This window comes from Magallana gigas, chromosome 3 (assembly GCF_963853765.1).
Source record: "Magallana gigas chromosome 3, xbMagGiga1.1, whole genome shotgun sequence".
NCBI classification, from domain to species: domain Eukaryota; kingdom Metazoa; phylum Mollusca; class Bivalvia; order Ostreida; family Ostreidae; genus Magallana; species Magallana gigas.
The window spans coordinates 56,317,179-56,337,422 of record NC_088855.1 but is presented as its reverse complement, the minus strand read 5'-3'; the positions used below and the strand labels follow the sequence as shown (position 1 = coordinate 56,337,422).

Genomic DNA, 20,244 nt, shown 5'->3' with positions numbered 1-20,244 from the left:
TCTTGGATTTACTATCATTTAGCTACTGTGTTGGATGTAGTGTCGCCAGGGTTTTCAAGAAGATGCAGAAGTTATGCACTCTGTATGAACGACACACGTGTTCGATGTGCATGCGAAGCAAGGCAGCACTGTCTGTGCAAAATAATACAGATACCTTGGACATCCTTTCAAAGAATTAATATATTTTGTATTTCATTGATTGTTGGTTTCTTTATTACTACATTTTACTATATGTACAAGGTGTAGTTCTTGCATTTAGAAGTCCGTGCAAAGTGAATGCCTCGATCGGAAAGCAGCCGACCGTAACTTTCTCAACCGGTATATATACCCCAGTGGCAGTAGAGGAGCGATCGAAACTAATATGGCGACCAAATGCTTTTATGAATTCATGTCAGCTTTAAAGAATCTATATAAGAGTTTCAACATTCTGTTTTTAACCGAGTTTTCCAAAGGAAAAAACCGGTTATTAAAACGGTGAAAATGTCGGGCGGGCAGCGGCTGCCAAAAGGTACCCTCATTGTACGGATAACTCCTACAGTTTTCAAGATAGCAAATTGTTCTTTTGCAGATCAATTGTACATATTTCAGAGGTGTGCATAATGCTAGGATTTTGATATCTGATAATTTATGAAAAAATTACAGCTTTTGAACTTATAATATTGCATTTAGGGTACCCTCATTGTACGGATAACTCCTCCTACAGTTTTCAAGATAGGAAGTTGTTCATTTGCAGATCAGTTGTACATATATCAGAGGTGTGCATATTGCTAGGATTTTGATATCTGATAATTTAATTAAAAAAAATAAAATATCAGCTTTTGAGCTTTTGAACTTGGTCATTTTTTGACAAAATATTGCATATAGGGTACCCTCATTGTACGGATAACTCCTCCTACAGTTTTCAAGATAGGATGTTGTTCATTTGCATATCACTTGTACATATATTCGAGGTGTGCATATTGATAGGATTTTGATTTCTGATAAAAAAAAATTAAAGCTTCTGAACTTGGTCTTTTTTTGGCAAAATACTGCATATAGGGTACCCTCATTGTACGGATACCTCCTCCTACAGTTTTCAAGATAGGAAGTTGTTCAATTGCGGATCAATTTTTGGCAAAATATTGCATATAGGGTACTTCATTTCATTGGATACCGTTGGTAGTGTTTATCAATTCAGGGCCGACATGGATTATGGATACAGTTTACATAAGAGAAAACCCGGTATGCTGTCACATTGACAGCTTGTCACTTGTTATTTTCTAATCAAATAAATCACTTCAAAATAAAAAGAAATTACATCAACAAACATTAAATTATTATAAACTTAAAATGAGCATTAGGATGTGGACTTTTTTTTACTCGCACTGATGTTCTAAAATATCATATTGTTTTTGATAAACATAACTAACGTATCCTTTTATTACATAATATTTGTTTACAAGCACACGCAATAAACCAGTTGAAATATGTTATACATTGATCTCCATTATCAATATAAACAAATCATGTTCGTTCTTGCATAGCTCAATATACCAGATAAGAAGTAAATTTGCTGCATACTCAAAATAGGAAAATGCAGTTGCTAAGCGATGAAGTTTATGTCATATTTTTGGATAATTAAAATCTCCCGAATTGTTCTTTGTGTGAGATCCCCAGTTACCGACGTTCCAGTTCTGAGCTCTTGCATATCTTTCAAAACGTTGGATGTAAGCGTCAATATTATCTTTAGATTCATCAAATGCTGGAAGTTACGGGCCTTTCACAGTTTGATGATTTTCTGTCACATGTGTAGATTCCAACGCAACTCTGTTCAGACGCAAGTGCTTGGAATTGATTGTCAACTTCGATTTCCTGCATTTTACGTTTATTCTCTGACACAGCATGAAGTTCTCTTTTCTCTTCTAGTTCTAACTAATGTCGTCGTTCTTCACGTTCTCTTTCACTGCGCTCTTTTTCTAAATGTTTGTCAGCTTGTCTTTCAGATCGTTCTTTTTCTCTGTCATCACGCCTTCTAGCTTGCTCCTCGCGGACGAATTTCTTCAAGTCTTCATCATTCAGTCCCATCTGAGCACCCAAGTCGAGGAGATTCATCTCTGCTATAGTATACATGGCGTAAGTACTGTAATGAACCTGTATACCTGAATATCTACAGTTCTCTTTGTCTATATACTGTCACCTGGGGATTTCTTTGCTTATCTGGTGACAACTGAAATAATGACCAAGGCTTCTTTAATAAAGTTTACGTCGTTTATTCTTGAGTGCCCAGCAAAAAGTGACGCGCTGGGCACTGGATTATAAAAATCAGCCTGGTCGAGGTAGGGTTCAACAAAGGGGTAATTATCAAAACAAAAACATATACAGATACATATACCCAAATTACCTATCGGGGGCCTCTCACAGAAAAGATACCTAAAAGAGCAGGTCTAACAAAGAAACTTAATCAGATGATCTGACACTAATTGAGTCAAGAGGACATCAAAAGAATTTGTTAATCGCATTGCGTGGCTTCGCGTAAAGGCTATTTGTTGATAAATAAAATGGAATTTAACGTGCAATTAAAATGTGTGAATATGTACCTAACTTCTTAACTTTTTGGATTTAAGCTAAAATACGTGTTAATCATTATTCCGCGATGAAGAAAGGATTAACTTAGGAATTTTCTTGAAGATGTTAGATTGAAATTGCTAATTTTAAGATAGAAAGAATAATTTATTTTTATATCAAATTTATCATAAAATATAGAAGAGGGTCGATTAGACCCGATGATAATACTTTCACTTTTATCTTTAATCTAAGATACCCACCTTTAACTAATTTATGAGTGTACCGTACTATTACTCATCTCCAAAGATAATATCAGTAACAACGTGTGACTACTGACTGAAATTATAAGTGACCTTTAGAATTGGCAAGCCTTCACTCCTGAAGCAATCTTAAATGATTAGGAGAAAGACTGATCTTCATCCCACCGCCGCTGCCACCAATTGTAACGTGGATGAGCCAGGAGTTCTCCAAATAACAGTTATGACAACTTCATAACATTTTCACACCTATACTCGCTCACACCCCATACTCATTCAATTTGCAGTAATTAATAACCCTACTTTAACAAACTTATAAAAAAAACTATCTATGTATATAAAAAGGAAACCTTTTTACAGACAGACGAAACGGTATATAATAGTTTTCTTTAAGTTCAAAATATGGTTGCCACTCCAAAAGTTAAAATTTATTTTCAACTGTTCACATATCAATCACTTAATATCATATCACTCGTGTTCCAAGTCACGCGATCACTTATCTCGATCGGATACCTGCTTTTATTTCAAATCATCGCCGATGTCACGTAGTAGATTTCACTTCTCTTCAGTATCCTCACCGTAGAATCCTTTAGGGCTGTAGTCCTGGAACTTAGGTACCGTGGTGGTGTTGAACATCGGGGTGGTTATCCCCACTGGACCTTCACTGTTGTATTACCAAGTCAAAACGCTACAATTTATTACAGTAAAAAGTACATGTACATGTAGGCTGAGTGTGGCAAGATGAATAAAAAAAATCATATTATAAGTGTCTGTCACTAATATGTTTCATAGCAACATGTAAATAATAACAAAATGAAAATGGCGCACACTTCTGGTCAATAAGTTCCGGAGAATCACTTCCGCCCAAGACATTTAAATAAATCAGCAAGTTTTATATAATACAAAAATTACGCATAGAATAACGTTCAAAGCTATACAATTCTAATACAAGGCTTTATCGTTAATATAAAACTGGTATTCAAACTTCCACGCAAAAGATACGCTCGACTGCTCACACAGGTAAGTTTAACAGGTGAACGCTGGCCAAGGTTATATTTAGCTCAATAAACAAGAATTACTAATCGAATACACAAAAATACTGAATAAAACTGATAACATATACTTACCACGGCCTGCTATCCGTGCCCACTTATTAACTATGTCCATGCACAATGCATACAGCAATGTCGCTCAGTACAGCAAACAAGAGCTGCCCTCAAAATCGTGTCTTGTCACACGGCACCCAACCCGGGAATGACCAGGTGTCAGCGGTTCCACCTGACTGCGCATTTGCAAAGAATTATGGGTAACCCGTCTTACAAAATTAAAGGACCACAAAGATAACCTGGTGCTACATGTAGTATACAAGTGATTGTTGCACCATAAAACAAAGATATAACATCAAATACTTAAATAATGCATCACTGTGTCTATAAAAAGTCTCCTAATCATTTATTAATTGATTAAACTCGTCCGAACTCACAGTGTTAATTAGGCATCGGAAGTTTTTCCGACGTCTAACGAAGCTGAGTTTTACATACCCAGATGCAGCGTAATGGATGACGAGGTAAGCACATGACAATATCTTATGTGATAATAAAATTATTCATCCATAGTGGAAGGTGTATTACAAGCCTATCGCTTCCAGAAAGTATTATTTAATCCATTTCTATAAAAAAATGTAATAAATCAATTACAATTTCCGTTCGATGTTTTTTACATTGAAATATGAATGGGGTACCCAAAGGGGTATTTTTTTTATTTCAGTAAAATTGTAAGATTAAACACCATAATAAATTGTGAGCATTTCATACTTATAAAACAAACTAGATTATTATATACGGAAAGAAATGGGCATAAAAAATTGATAAATATGATATTCGATGTGTAGTGTCTCTATTTCATCAGTTCACATATAGACGTTCTATTTGTTATTATCACGGACACCTGATTTTTTTTTATGAACAAGTCGTTCAATATGCAGCCAAAGATTGAAATATTATACCTTTTTTATATAAGTGTGATGGGAAAATCCTTCCCTTAACACTTTATTTCTGGAGGGGATTGAATTGTTTTGGCTATATTGAGCCACCTTTGCAAGTTTTTAATAACATTTCAGGTGACTTTATTATGTTAGAATTTACGTATACTATCTTTAGATTTTACCCCTTGTAAATATGCACATTCAAGATTATCTGTACAGCAGAAATGATAGTTCTCTGCTTCAAAATTAAGGGAAAACAACAACCAAAAAAAATCAAATAAACATACAAATACACACGGTAATAACAAACCAAAAATAACAAAAAAAGTAGATGCATTAAAAGAATTAAACAATATTCTATTCAATTTTATTTGGATTTCAAAATGTGATAAAATTAAAAGACAAGTATGTACTCAGAAGTATGAACATGGTGGGTTAAGGATGGTTGATATAAATTCCTATATTAAAGGATTAAAGTCTACTTGGATTAGGAGATTAATTAAGGATAATAATTCAAAATGGAAAACACTGCTGGAGAATTCTATTAATTTAGAAAAGCTATTAAATACAGGTTCAGATTATATTATGCAAATGCAAGAATCATTAAAAAATGATTTTTGGAAGGAAGTTACCATAGCTTTTAAAGAAATCCAAGATAACTTAAATGTTAAATCATGGCAGGATTATTGTTGCCAGCCATTGTGGAACAATAATAAATTTAAGATAGGAAATCAGTCTTTTTTTTATAAATCATGGTATGCTAAAGTAGTAAGATGTGTAATTGACTTGTTTGATGAAAATGAAAACTTTTTAGATTTTGAAATGTTGAAAAGAAAATTTAATATTCAAATGAATTATTTAACATATATGGGAGTAAGACAAGCTGTACTTTCAGATCTAAGGAAATACAACTTCATTAGAAATGAAGTTTTCAAACCTTTTATACCATTTAATATTAAAACCTTTGTATTAACAAAAAAAGGTTCAAAGCCAATGTATGATATATTAAATCAGACAAATGTAACACCAGTGGGAAAAGAAAAATGGAGTAGACATTTTGTTTTTACAGAAAAACAATGGGTTTCAATATTTCATTTACCTTTTATTATTACCTCAGACTCTAAATTTCAATGGTTGCAGTACAGAATAAACCATTATATATTAACTACAAACAGTTTTATGTATAAAATTGGTAAAGTGGATACTAAACTATGTACCTTTTGTGAAGATGCTGAGGAAACAATATATCACTTATTATGGGAATGTCCAAGGGTACAACATTTATTAGCAGAATTTGTTAGAGTTTGCAACTCTAAAGGAATTAGAATAGTCCTTGATAATAAAACTTTTATTGTTGGTGTCTTAGATGATGTGAAGTCAAAAGCGTTCAATATTTTACTCATATTGATAAAAAAATACATATACAGAAGTAGATGCCAGAAAAACCAATTAACAGTAAATGCCCTTATGAATGATTTAAAACAGTTATATAAAGTATTCCAATTCTGTGCAAAAGAAAGAAGTGAAATGGATAAGTTCAATACAGACTGGGAAATTTGGACCCCTGTGATTAGCTCACTCTAGAGTGCTCTCTCTCTCTCTCTCTCTCTCTCCCTCTCTCTCTCTCTCTCTCTCTCTCAATAAAAAGGTACTCAATATGTATTTTGTTTTTTCTCTCTTAGTAAACATTCATTATATATGCATTTTTGATGTAATTGTTTTCGTTGCTTTCTTAAACATACTTTGTGTCCTTGAATATTTGTGATGTATGTACGTGATGTATGTAGAAGCAGTTGGCTTATTAATAAACATTTCATCAAAAAAAAAAAAAAAAAAAAAAAAGAAAAAGTAGATGCCAGAAAAACCAATTAACAGTAAATGCCCTTATGAATAATTTAAAACAGCTATATAAAGTATTCCAATTCTGTGCAAAAGAAAGAAGTGAAATGGATAAGTTATATACAAACTGGGAAATTTGGACCCCTGTGATTAATTCGCTCTAGAGTGCTCTCTCTCTCTCTCTCTCTCTCTCTCTCTCTCTCTCTCAATAAAAAAGGTGCTCAATATGTATTTTGGTTTTTTTTCTTAATAAACGTTCATTATATATGCAATATTGATGTAATTGTTTCGTTGCTTTCTTAAACATGCTTTGTGTCAATGAAAAAAAAATCAGAAAAATCGATCTTTCAGATACACGTTGCATAATTTTTGATAGTCTTCATTTGAAATTTGCAACACCCCTCTTTTTATATATATAACAAAGATAAACATGATCTGTGGTTATTTCAAAAATCGAGAAGCTCAATGTATCCACATGATACCGGTAGTTCTGACAGCAGCGAGCCAGCTGATCCTGACCAGACAATTGGAAGAGGTAGAGGTAGGGGCCGGGGCAGTGATACCCTCAGGGGTGTAAGAGGGAGGGGCAGAGGACCAAGGAGAGTTTCAAGAGGAAGAGGACAACCACGCAGGGGAGCTGCGGATGGACCTAACAGGGCTCAGGTAGCAGCAGCTACTTTAGAGGAGAGAAATCGTCAGTTGCAGGTATGAATATTAATATTTTAGATCAAGTTATCCTGACATATGTATTGAATTTGGAAAAGAAAATTCATGTATATAAGAATATCGTTTTTCAACAATTTGTGACCGAATATGTGCCATTCTGGACAAAATGTGCAGACATACAAAAATTGTTTTTAATTATTTCAGGATAGAATTTCTTGCCTATCGGATTGTGACCTGAGGGGACTTGTTGTCGATATAGCATCACAACATCCTGAATTTGTGTTCGATATTTTGGACAGGGACGACGGACAACATTACGATTTGTCTAAGTGCGTCATGGGCTGCCGATCCTTTCTTAATTTGTTCTGCCCTAGATTTTTGGAGGAAATTTTTTACATGAATTTCTACTGATATAATTATTATTTTAAGATTAAAAAATAAGACATAAACCACACCGTTTGTTTAGGGGGTCATCTTAAAGTTTTTTAATCTTTAACATAGGACCCTATGGGATTTTGCTTGAAATGTATCAATTTTGCACATTTTTTTCATCTTTAAAAAACTTCGGCCCTAGGGATTTCTTTTTCTGTTCAACATATTTAAGTTTTTGCTAAAAGGCATCAAATGGTCAAATAAAAAAAACCTTTTACCTCCTGGTTTGTTCCAGGGGTCTTATCAAAGTTGGTTTTTGTATGCCCAATTTCCCAGATTTGTCAGATAATGGCTATTTTTTATTTGACAAAGGCGGAAAAAGTGATCTATATAGTATTATTAAAACATTAAGACATATTTAAGTAATAAAAAATATATAACATCACATATTAAGAGTCATTAATATAAAATACATGGTTACTGTCTTGAAGTATTTGAATTAAGCTATATTTATATTTAAGAAAACGAGACAGAGGGCTAGGCTTGCTGAACCCTCTTCACGTTTTCGACCCGAGCCCAAATATAGCTTATACTTCGAGACATTTATGTTTATTCCACAATATAACATTAATTTTACACATCAAACGAGCTATTTTCAACAATTTTTGCTGAATATCTGCAGTTGAAACTATCACGCCATGGCGTCAACCAAGCAAAAAGATGACGTCACAATACAAATGAAACGCTGCGCGAAAGAGTGCGTACTCGTTCTGTACTCGGCCTCGTTAAGGTACTCTTTTGTCTGACTACCATCTTCTAAAGGGCCGTGTTGGCAAGTGCTTACTGAAGAGTTTGCAAATGGTACAAACCACTCATGTTCATTTACAATATGATGGAGCATACCATACCAAACATCCTTAAATACAATTAAAAGAATAATTATATAAGTCATTATAAAATAATCAACAAAAGATCATTTTTTAATATGACAAAAATCACCCTATACATTACAATATATATATATTCTTTGCAGGGACTTAAAAGCAAAACTAATAACAGATACTGGTACTGAGGTAATACACAAAATATTCTGAACTCTAGGTGAATTTAAACTTACAAGAAACTCTTCACAAGTGGTAGAAACTTCTGCACTGTGCCAATAATGATTTACTATATCCTTGACCCATCCACTCAATTCTTTGTTTCCTTTTTCTTGACTGATCTACATGTCGTGTGCAATAAATGTAGGTAATCACAGACTAGTCTCAAACAACAGGTAAAGTCATGGTTTTCATTACACGCATATATACATTTAACTTAGTATTAATGTCTATACCTTTGTGAGTTTCTTTCCCAAATTCTTTGTCCCCTGACAGACGTCAAAAGAATGCTTTTTATCCGGGCAATCTTTTCTTAATAACCAACATAAAGTATATGTATAACATATGTGATTGATAAAACAAGAATCACGAGCATAGAAAGGAAAAAGACGCATTTCTTATAAAGAAAATAAATTTCCACAAGATATAAAATTACACAAAATATGTTTGGTAAAAACACGTGAACAAGTTTATTACATTTTAAGCTTAATAGTTAATGAATTTTATGATCATACTCATTACTGAAGCGATTAGGACATGTGCATCAATCACCACCTCTACAACTTTGATGCCTTTGTCTTTAAAAAACTGCATCCCTCGCAGGAAGCAAGCTTTCTCCAGGTTGGTGCTTTTCCTGTCAGTACTTCGTTTGTCCATTGTTGTGATGCATAGAATTTTCTTGGATGTATGTGTATGAACAGTACTGTGCACAGTGTCCCGGGATGTCCATACGCCAATCATCTAAAAATGAGAGTATGGCTATGGAGAATAAAATATCTCAAGTTAATTGATACATGTATACCATTTCATGAATGAAAATTTTTGTGTTGAAATTTTCTGGAAATTGTTGCCCGACAATAGGATGGATGATGCAAAAACCAGGTCTCCTGCATGCATCCTTTTGTTGAGAATTGACTGGGAACACCACCTATTCGCAACATGACCTAATTTGCAGACCTACAACAAACAAACATGTATCTGGATTGAGATTTCAACAAAACTGTCTTTATGAATTTATAAATTTTTAAACAGCATATATTTTACAAAATCTTTCAAAAAATCAATAAAAATATCCAACAATTAACTTTAGAGCACTGTGATTTTCCAAAAGTTCATCTTTTCATATGATATACAAAAAATGTGTAAATCATATAACAATTCTATAGTTGGTAAATCATGAGTTTGTATGTCACCATGTCTTTTTGAACTGATACACTTTGAGACCTTTATCCTCCCTCATTAAAACATGTTCTGAATGATTCTTACCCACGTAAGATATGTTGCTGAACCAATATTATCCACACAAATGCTGACAGCTTCATTACAAATTTTTCAGATAGTACTAATCTGTGTGTTGGCCAAATCCAACAAAGGCTGTTGTTATGCAAGGAGAGGGCGGTCATTAATTAAAGTTTCTATGTCCTCAATACTGTTTACTCTCTTGTAGTCTGTTCCGGCAGCATCAGCAGGGTCATCACCACATGTGTCAGACTAATCAGACTAATCATCCGAGTACTCTATAGGAAGGTGGTCTGCATTACTTGGTCTGTAAAATTAAATACATAGATATTTACAATGAAACAGCTTTACAATCCACAATTGCAATTAGAGCAGAGACTGTTGAAAGACTAGTGGCACAAATTTCAATGAACAGAAGGTGTTTCAAAGGACGATATGATATACATCCTCCATAACAATCAGCTTTGATAAAGTTTATAAATTGATTTATGGTGCAGCAATTCTTTAAAGCAATATGAGCTGTATTTCTTAGAATTTTATTTTGCTGCAAAAATCTGCTAGTATGCCAAGTCTGCATGTAACTTAAACTTTTATGATAAATAAGATTTGAAAAAATCATTTACTTTTGTCAGAAGAAAGATTTCTCTTCTAAGGAATATATAGCAGTTCAATTTTTGTACAGGACGACAATAATTCAATTTTGCTTCAATTAAGGCTTCTTATCAGCTTTTCCCACAAAAATAAGGCTAACAGAAATTAATAAACCATGATATTTTTGGTCATTTTAGTAGAAAATAACATTTTTGTGGAAAAAAGTTAAGCATGAAAATTGCAGCCCATATTGCTTTAAATTAGATACCTAAAACAACTCTAACAGTTATTAGCTAGATATACATGTAGCTGTTACCTGAGCGTTAAGTTGAACCTTGGCTGAAATTCTTCATCAGAATCGGACGAATCATCTTCAATCAAGCACATTTCATCATCTTCAATTGTAAGACTCTTATGAACAAACATAACTCTTTATTTTCATAAATAAAACTACAGTAACCACTGTAAGACACAATTCATAAAAACATTCAATTTTTATTCCGCTAATCTTTTGTAAAGCTTTATGCAATAATATGATCACAAACACAACTTACTCGAAAGGATTAATAAAGGAAGTTGACTTCTCAATTGCATATGCTTTCTTCGAAATACTTCAAAACTCTTCAATACCCGACATATCTGACTCTGTAAATACAATAAAGTTAGCTCATTCAGTAAGGGTCCCACTGAGGGCTGTCATGTGAAACTATACTTGATACAATAAATAAGTAATGCTTATAAAAAATAAGGAAGGAAATCTCCTTGCAACATTTAAAATTAATCCCAAACTACCTATGATATTATCCAGCCGATGATATGTCCGACAAATCACATATTGTGTGGAAACGAGAATGTACATGTGATGGTCCAGGTGTTAAAGTTACATCTGTATCCTTTGAAACTACATTAAAGCTGTTTGGTCCGACTTTATATCAAATTTTATGCACGTTTTTAAACGATGGCTATGCTTAGTATATGTATAATAATAGACATTGCAGTAGTTTTACCCGTCAAGTATGCTAAATTTTAATGAAGAAAAATACGTACAAAATTTGCTTACAAAACAAACGACATTAAATGGTACTGCGTTATTTCGCCTCATGTTAAATTTCACCCTTGACGACGAGACGGGTATGGTTGTATTACGAATTTGACATCGCTTTAAATAAAGGTCGAAATGATCAGACAAATCGAGGCATAGCATGCGGGTTGAATAACCCCAATCATTCCGAGGACGAAACCAAGCGGTTTCCTTTTCTAAACATTCCCGTGATGCATTTTGGTTTGTTTTTTCGTTTGCCCAAAGAGAAATTATTTTTATTTACTGTCAATATTTCTAACTTTGAAAGGAGACTGATTCTGCTGGTGTAAATAGGAGAAAGTCCATAACTTTCTTTGAAAGGAGACTGATTCTGCTGGTGTAAATAGGAGAAAGTCCATAACTTTCTAAGATAAATGATTTGTATGAAAAAAAAATTGATACTGTAATCACCAAAAATCGGACCAAGCAGCTTTAACTGTTCTTTCTAATTCTTCTGTTTCAGATTTTTGGGAGTTTTGTTGATAATCACTGACTGCATGAACTGTATTATTTGCATAACTGCTAAAGGATGTTACAAAACTAATCCACAGAAATCATTAACAAAAATGATATTTAAGCAATGTAGAGCTGCTCAGGGGCGTTAAACTTTCCAAACCAAAACTCTACTGAATGTCCCAGTAGTTGTAAACACCCAATCGCAAAAACTATGCAATACACACCTGCAACAATCATATGTACAGAGGGTTTTTAGCTCACCTGAGCTGAAAGCTCAAGTGAGTTATTCTGATCACATTTTGTCCGTCGTCCGTCTGTCTGTCCGTCTGTAAACTTTTTACATTTTGAACTTCTCTAAAACCGCTTATCCAATTTCAACCAAATTTGGCACAAAGCATCCTTATGGGAGGGCGAATATAAATTGCAGAAATAAAAGTCCGATCTGTATTCAAAGCGGAGAAAACCTTGAAACTGTAGAAAAAGGGGGGGGGTGCATTTTTTAAAATCTTCTTAAGAACTACTGAGTCCAATTCAACGTACTTTAGCATAAATTATCCTTATGGGAAGGAAAATATAAGTTGCAAAAATTAAGGGATAATTCTGTTTCAAATCTGAGTTATTACGAAAATAATAATAAAGGAAAGGCGTGTTTCAATCGGGTCGGCATCCGACAAAATGAGTAGGCAAGACTTGGCCTGGGCAAAACAAAAGATTGGCAGTAATTAATCTGCCAATCTTATTAAAATTTCAGGATATTTGATTGACCAGTATATTTGTATTCGCTGTAAGTATTGCTGCAAAATAATGCGTATTTGGAATTGACGTTTGCCGACCTGTCCCGGCTTTTATTTTGCCACGGCCCGGGTTTGCATACCCATTTCACCAAGACTAAAACGAGGTTCTTTGTTTAAAGCAGCCATGACATTATACGAAAAAGGGTCGATCTGACTATGATGAATTTACTTGTTGTGAAGGGAAATTTTTGAAACATGCAAAATATATTGGTGCCGATTTTGTGAAGTAAATTGAGGCTAAATATTTCAATGCGTTGACAGTTATCACACATGACGTTGGTGTTAGCTTGTTCTGATTTTCGTTTCGTTTTCATTATTTATGCTTTGTAACCTGGGAACTATCGTCTGTATTTCGTGATTTTTACGTATCAAATCAAACATAGACTTCGGTAAATCAAACAGTTAACTGTTAACCTATGCAAATTAAGCAAAATCTCATGTATCAAAAAAGTACTGAAGATGCTCGGCATTTTCTCGAGTTTATTTAGTTTAAATAGAGTTTGATACCGCTGACGGAAATATGTAGGTATATATACATGTGTATATATATGATTCATTTCGAAAAAATAAATTGTGTTTTTTATTTGTTGTAGTGCATGTTTCTTGTGTTTAATTGTTTACAATTTCTACTTACTCACCATATTTGAGTGTTAAGCTTCGAATTATAAGCAAGATACAGAGATTTGCTCACAATTCTATGTTTGTACACAGATCTTAAAAACTAAAGATTAAAATAGTAAAAAAATTGTCAATATTTTTAAAGAAAATTGTCAAAGACTGTTCTTCCAGAAACCAACTTTAACAACTTATTGTATTGTAAACTTAACCTTTGTTCGTCATTATTACTCCTACTGTACATCATACATGTGATCCGTGACTGTGTTTGTGTACATTTGTATAAACTGACTTTGAACCTCAAATACCAGTGAACTGGTCTTGAGTGAATAAAAGAATTGAAAATCTTAAGCCATTCTTTTTTTCCATTTTAAATGCTCAATAGGAAATACCAAGTTAAAAATCATAAGCTGAATGTAATAAACTCATGTGAACAAAATATGACTCAAACCTGAAGGCGAACTGTGAGCTCTGTATCTTGCTTATAATTCTACGATTGACGCTGAAATTTTGGTTGAAAATTAGAAATTCTCTATGAATTAGAGTATGTTAAATACTTGTACAAACAAAAGAATGATATTCTGTATATACCTACTCTCTGGGGCCCCCTCTTTATACAATAAATAATGTGAAATCTACATCAATTTTGATAGTTTTTCAGACACGAGTAAATAAAAACGACATCTTTAAAACAGTTTCCATAGTTCTGACACATTTCTGTTGCGGGGATAAAGTAATTATTGCTATTCCTAAGAAAATATCACAGCGGAAAAGTATCCTGGTTCGTACGCGAGGTAATTAACAGTCATTTAATTATAACGGAGAAGACAAATTAAATTTTTGAATGTTATTACTTTGAGGAATTGAGCACATTGAGGTACAATTTTCTTTTTCACATCTAAACATGTAGGATTTTTTAAATAAAAAACAATAACTATTGATGAAAAAAATGTACCTATATGCTCTCATATATTTTGATCGATATCGCTTTACAAAGTGTGTGGGAAGGGGGGTGGGGGGCAGGACGAAAATATAGGGAATTGGAAATAATAACTTAACAGTGTACCCCTACCCAATGTTTAGTTTTATATCTTGCGTAGGTTTTTCTTATTCTGGTAAAAAATAGTATTTCATGAAGGTACAATGTCAAAGAATACGTGTATGCAAAAATAAGTGTAGTATTCGAATACTTTACGATATTAATTTTTTGTTATTCTACCGAGGGACCATATGGCACAATATCTTTTGAACGCCCATTGTTGCTCAGGTGAGCGATGTCGCCCCATGGGCCTCTTGTTTTCCATTAGAGCCTTTAATCCTTTGGACAACTTTGAACCGGTATTTATTTATTTCTAATCCCTTTAAGTTTCATTTTTTACTTCTCATATTAAAAACAATCTAATATTTGAGTTGCAAACATGGGTTTTATAATTTTATTTTGATTTCCCCTTCGGAGGCCCCTTATATATGAGTGCATATCGTATATAGCTAACAATACTTTTATTTTTGCTTCTTTTTTATCGGCTATATTCTTGAAAAAAATATCTTATGATTTGTTTCTATCTAATAGATGTATCACTTCTACAAAAAGAACTGTTTGAATAAAAGACAAACAAACGTTAATTAAAACACGTGTGTGATATTTGTTCAGCAAAACATTGGCTACTTCGGCATGCGTTTCCACATGGCGTTAAATTCATTCAAGCGTTCAAACTAATTACCAATATATACTCTGCTTTTGTTCCATTTGGATGCTACCGTGGCTCTTTTTCTTTTTCTCGCCAAATCGGTTAAACATCTCTTTCTTCCTCGGTTAGATTTGCTGTTTTCCGAAATATTTGTTTTTAATTTACCGCGTTGAGCATGCGCGAAAAGCTTTCCGAAAGGGTTCAAACTTGGGGTCATATGAATAGAGGCGGGATCAAATCGAAGTTTTGTCATCCTGCACAAGAATTCAAGAAAATGACATTTCACTTGTTTAGTATACTTATAACAGTAAAAATTGATATTTACGAGAGAGAAATCCGTTTAATAATATCAAAATCTTGACTTAGCATATCTCGACATTCAAAACAATACAAAATAATACGTATTTTCATGGATATTATGCCTTTAACATCGACGATATCAACGCACTTTTTCAAAGTGCGTTGACTTGATCCCAAGATTAACGCAATTTGAAAATTGTTTTCAAAGTGCGTAATTTTTAAACGTGCGTTGTAACACAGGTGTATACAGCAGGAAAAAGATTGCAGTTCCATAGAATAAGACCACAGTAGTTTTGAATGAGTGTCTCGGCATCAGTGATGTGACCACTTAATATTCCTGGTCGGTGTTATGTTTTAAATTCCCATAGCCCTACTCAATATTCAGGGTCATGAACCCTGGGGAGCATTCATTATTGTCCCCAAGAGACACAACTCTTGAAAACGTGCATTAACTATAGTCCGTTTCTTAATCTTATTAACATAAATAAATTGAGAAAAGTTTTCAAAGTATTTTAATTATAAATAATACATATAACAATGAGTAAAACGCATATTATTCTATAATAATATATGATTATATATTGGATTTGTTTTCAAACATTGGAATAAAGGAAAAAAAACTTTTATAACTTATTGAGATTAAATAATATTCTTAAAAAATATTAATATTTGTATTTCATGGCTAAAACTGAATATTTTTCTGTCAATTTCTTCTGTTTATGAACAAGACCTATAGTCCTATACTTTTATCAGACACTTTTATATATATTATGTCCATTTCCCATTGTAACTAAGTATTTTTGTTCTGTTTGTATACAAAAGAGTATACAAAAAACTTGTATAAAATAGTAAGGCTAAATTCCAATTTAAAAAAAATAGCTGTTTCCAAAAATGTTACATGTATATGAATATGTTATATAAAAACATATGTTAGATGGATAGGTAGGCAAAATACAAATTAAGTGCACTCGATAAAAAGTTTGCTGGTATTCATTATGTGAACACAATTCATCCAGTAACATTTAAAGTTATGCAACATAAATAAGAATGTTATGAATGATGTGTATAGAACAAATTCTTCTGTGGTTGGCTCCATAAATCTTGAAAAGATGGTGTGAGTTGGTAAAAAGGCAGAATAAGGTTCCATTCTAATCCTCATGCATTCTATTCAAGAAATATTCGTTAATGTCATGGTCTGGAAACTAAAATAGAAAAAACATAAAGTGTTAAGAGAATTACATGTAATTTTTGCAAACATTAATTATATATTGTGCACTCATCAAATACTTACATGTATATATTCAATGAAGTTATTTATGGAATGTGCAATTACTAACAATGTAATCTTTCCTAATATTGTACATACATGTATTACATCATTTTGCCACTAATTTTAAACCCACCTGACAATTTCTTTTTGTTATATATACAGCGTCAAAAGATAGTTGCATCATGTGCATGTACTTTCAGTAATTTTAAAAGCCATAAAAACATTTCAGTACTACAAAACACTTTAAATTTGTCAAATGATTTTACAAATGAAATATGTACTAATATACCAGTAACTCACAAGTGATATATAAGGAATCATTCTTTGAGTATTATGAGGTGATAATTTTAGTCGGGGCGTGATCAAATCCAATAAAGCCCGAAGGGCTTTATGATAGATTTGATCACGCCCCGACCGAAATTATCACCTCATAATATTCAAAGAATGATTCCTTATTACTTATATTTATATAATTTTAGGCCATCGTACGATTAAATCTTTAAATATAAATAAGCAAACCCCGCCGGCGCCTCAATTTGGCGTCATTTGCATTATGGGTTATATAGTACAAAATCGATACGTAGTGTTATCACAGACAAAGACACTGGATAATGTAAATATATACTTTTTAAAGCAGTACAATGTATCACTTATATGGCAACATCAGGAAACCTGGCTCAATCAATTCTGCACACACATGATAAATGTTATTAATTTGTAACTTCAATGGTGTAACTTCAAAGATATTTAGATATCCAGTGGACAGAAAGATATTATTAAATATATTGAACAAAGATCAAAGTCATAAGTTTTACACTTATGTAACACTTATGTAACATATGATTGTCTGTATGAGTTTCAACTATCAACATTCTATGTACACCAAAATATGATTGCGTCAATAAAAAAAACTAATCTGAAAAACATATTTCCAGCATAAGAAATTCATGGGATTTCTGCAAATCCCATTTTCTCAGAGAGTGTAAAACACATCTCTTAAAGTTTATAATAATTCAAACACCTGGTATTCCTTTCAGAGGTTCCCACCCCTTAAAATACAGATAATCAAGCAGATTTGCAACAAGATGCCCATATAAACCTTTCCATTTTACACAAGACATTGTAGCTATTTAGATGACCCTGCTTGGCTTTCAATCAGCTTAAACCAAATATATCTACATATGGAAGACAAGTTGTAAGTTTATTACATGACAAAGAAGTACCTTCTGGGCTTCAGCAGACATGACTGGGTCATTAGCAATATCAAATTGACAATATTTTTTATATTCCTGATCTTCAGATCATCTGGAAGCCGCAGGTAAATCTGTAGATTAGAAGAAAAAAGATACACTAGCTATCATTACAAAGCTAAATGCTGTCATTCATCAAAACAAAAGGGTGTGTCCTAGATTACACTTTTTTATGGGCACATGCAGTATCTGAGACATGGTCAAAACATTACCATGATAACAGGCTTAACAGCTATAACAACTCATTAAGTGGGAAATGACATATACATGTAACTATAAAATTTGTTATGGCTTTTCATACTCTCTCTCTCTCTCTCTCTCTCTCTCCATGATCTCTCTCAACATCTTTGTCAGCAATATTTCTAGTGCAATGTGGCATTATTGAAATATATATATGGTTCATGGAAGCAAGGCAATCAATATCAATTACATGTACACTGTATTTACTCTCTCTCTCTCTCCTCTCTCTCTCTCTCTGAGTCTATCTCTCTCTCATACTCTCAATCGTATAATGTTATATTTACATAACAAATGCAGACCCTTGAATCATAAAAACTCTCATCGTTAATAGATAAACAAGACATAAAGTTAACAGTTTGAATGAGATATAGATTATGATATCAAAACCACATGTACAGTGTACATTGTACGTGTCGAGGAAAATCTGTATGGAAATGACTGAAAGCATGATTGACACAAACTCAATATTCCAGGAAAAACATACAATATTTTTTTAACGTATGCTACGTAACCATATGTGTAAAAACTGACTATAATACACCTGCATATACATTTCATACTAAAACATGTCTTTCAAGTCACATTTCACAACGACCATTAATTATCGACATTTTTGTAACATGTGTACTAGACTTAATGCATTGTAGGCTTTTAAAAGAGTTTTTGAATAGTTTAACAATGTAAGTAAGTATGTTCTTACCGACGAATGACTACTCCTTAGCATGTTTTAGATTGTTGACAAAATCGAGGATTGCTGTTCAGGCTGTTTCATGCTGAACAAAATTTAACGAGATAAGGCTAATCACCCCAAACTTCGACTTCACATTAATAAACAATTGTTCTGCAACTTTAAATAATTTAAAAGCTTGCCAATATAAGAAACAAAAACTTTTACTTACTTTTTCCATTTAAACTCCTCTCTCGATTTTCACGACTATGAGACTGGTCTCGTTAAAATCCCGAGAATTACGAAGTTTTGACGTTCTCGGGTTTTTTCATTCATTCGTGAATATAAAAATCAGAAAGGTTACGATTATGCTAATAAGGCTGTGAGGTGTGCATAGGTTGCACATGTATGAAGGAAAATATTCTTCATGTATATTCGATAGAATATATCATAACAAAATTTAATAATAATTTGTGTTACTTTCCAATCTGTATTTTTTAAAATCATTAAATCCAGATTGAATAAAAAAATATTGTTCAAATATTAAACTGTTCGTTCGATATGTACATGCTTTCACATGAGAAACAAATGTAAACTCTTGTTGAAATATTTCGGAAGATACAAATATACTAGCGGGAAAAAGAAACTGTGCATTATAAAATTTAGTATAATTTTTCTATATCTACAGTACCGATCAGACCCAACCTAACAGAAAGTAAACCCCAACTAAACCCTGGGTTTACTTCAGGTTTACTAGAGTGGACCCAGAGTAAACCCAAAGTAAACCAAGAGTGGCCACAGAGAGTACACCCAGTCAGAAGTATATACCCCTAAAAGCAGACGTTAACTGTGTATTCGGAATATACAAAGGGTAGGAATTACAAGCAGTAGGATGGTAAGATAAATTACTAGTCTGCTTAACACTCCAGTGCTTACAGTTGACCTCAAAAGCAATTTCAAAGTAAACCCCGAGTGGACCCAAATTTTCAAAAAGTAAACCCAGAGTAAACCCCAAAAGTAAACCCAGGGTTTAGTAAGGGTTTACTCTGGTGTTAGGTTGGGTCTGATCGGTACTGTAATGTTTGTATAAAATTTAAACAATCGATAATGGTATTGTTTTTGACAATATCGGATGGTAACCGTCCGGGTGCATGGACTTTTTCATGGTTAGTGAGCACCTGTTGTTTATTGAAGAATTTGTACGCAAGAGTTTTACGGGCCAATACTGTTTGGAATAAGAACTGTAAAGAATTTGTTTGAACTTTTTTTTGTTAAGGAAATCACTTAAGTT

At 33.0% G+C, this 20,244-nt stretch overlaps 1 protein-coding gene and 1 long non-coding RNA gene across 2 annotated transcripts in view; one reads left to right on the top strand and one right to left on the bottom strand.

The window, feature by feature from the left end:
- The window catches only part of LOC105335620 (sushi domain-containing protein 2), a 149,191-nt gene that overhangs the window by 38,389 nt on the left and 90,558 nt on the right, over window positions 1-20,244 (top strand). The gene's annotated exons all lie outside the window — the stretch shown is intronic.
- On the bottom strand, window positions 16,043-19,278 carry LOC136273395 (uncharacterized). Its single transcript, XR_010711605.1, has 3 exons — window positions 18,987-19,278; window positions 18,020-18,120; window positions 16,043-16,728 (listed from the first exon to the last, which is right to left on the bottom strand). It is a non-coding gene; the product is annotated as an uncharacterized lncRNA (long non-coding RNA).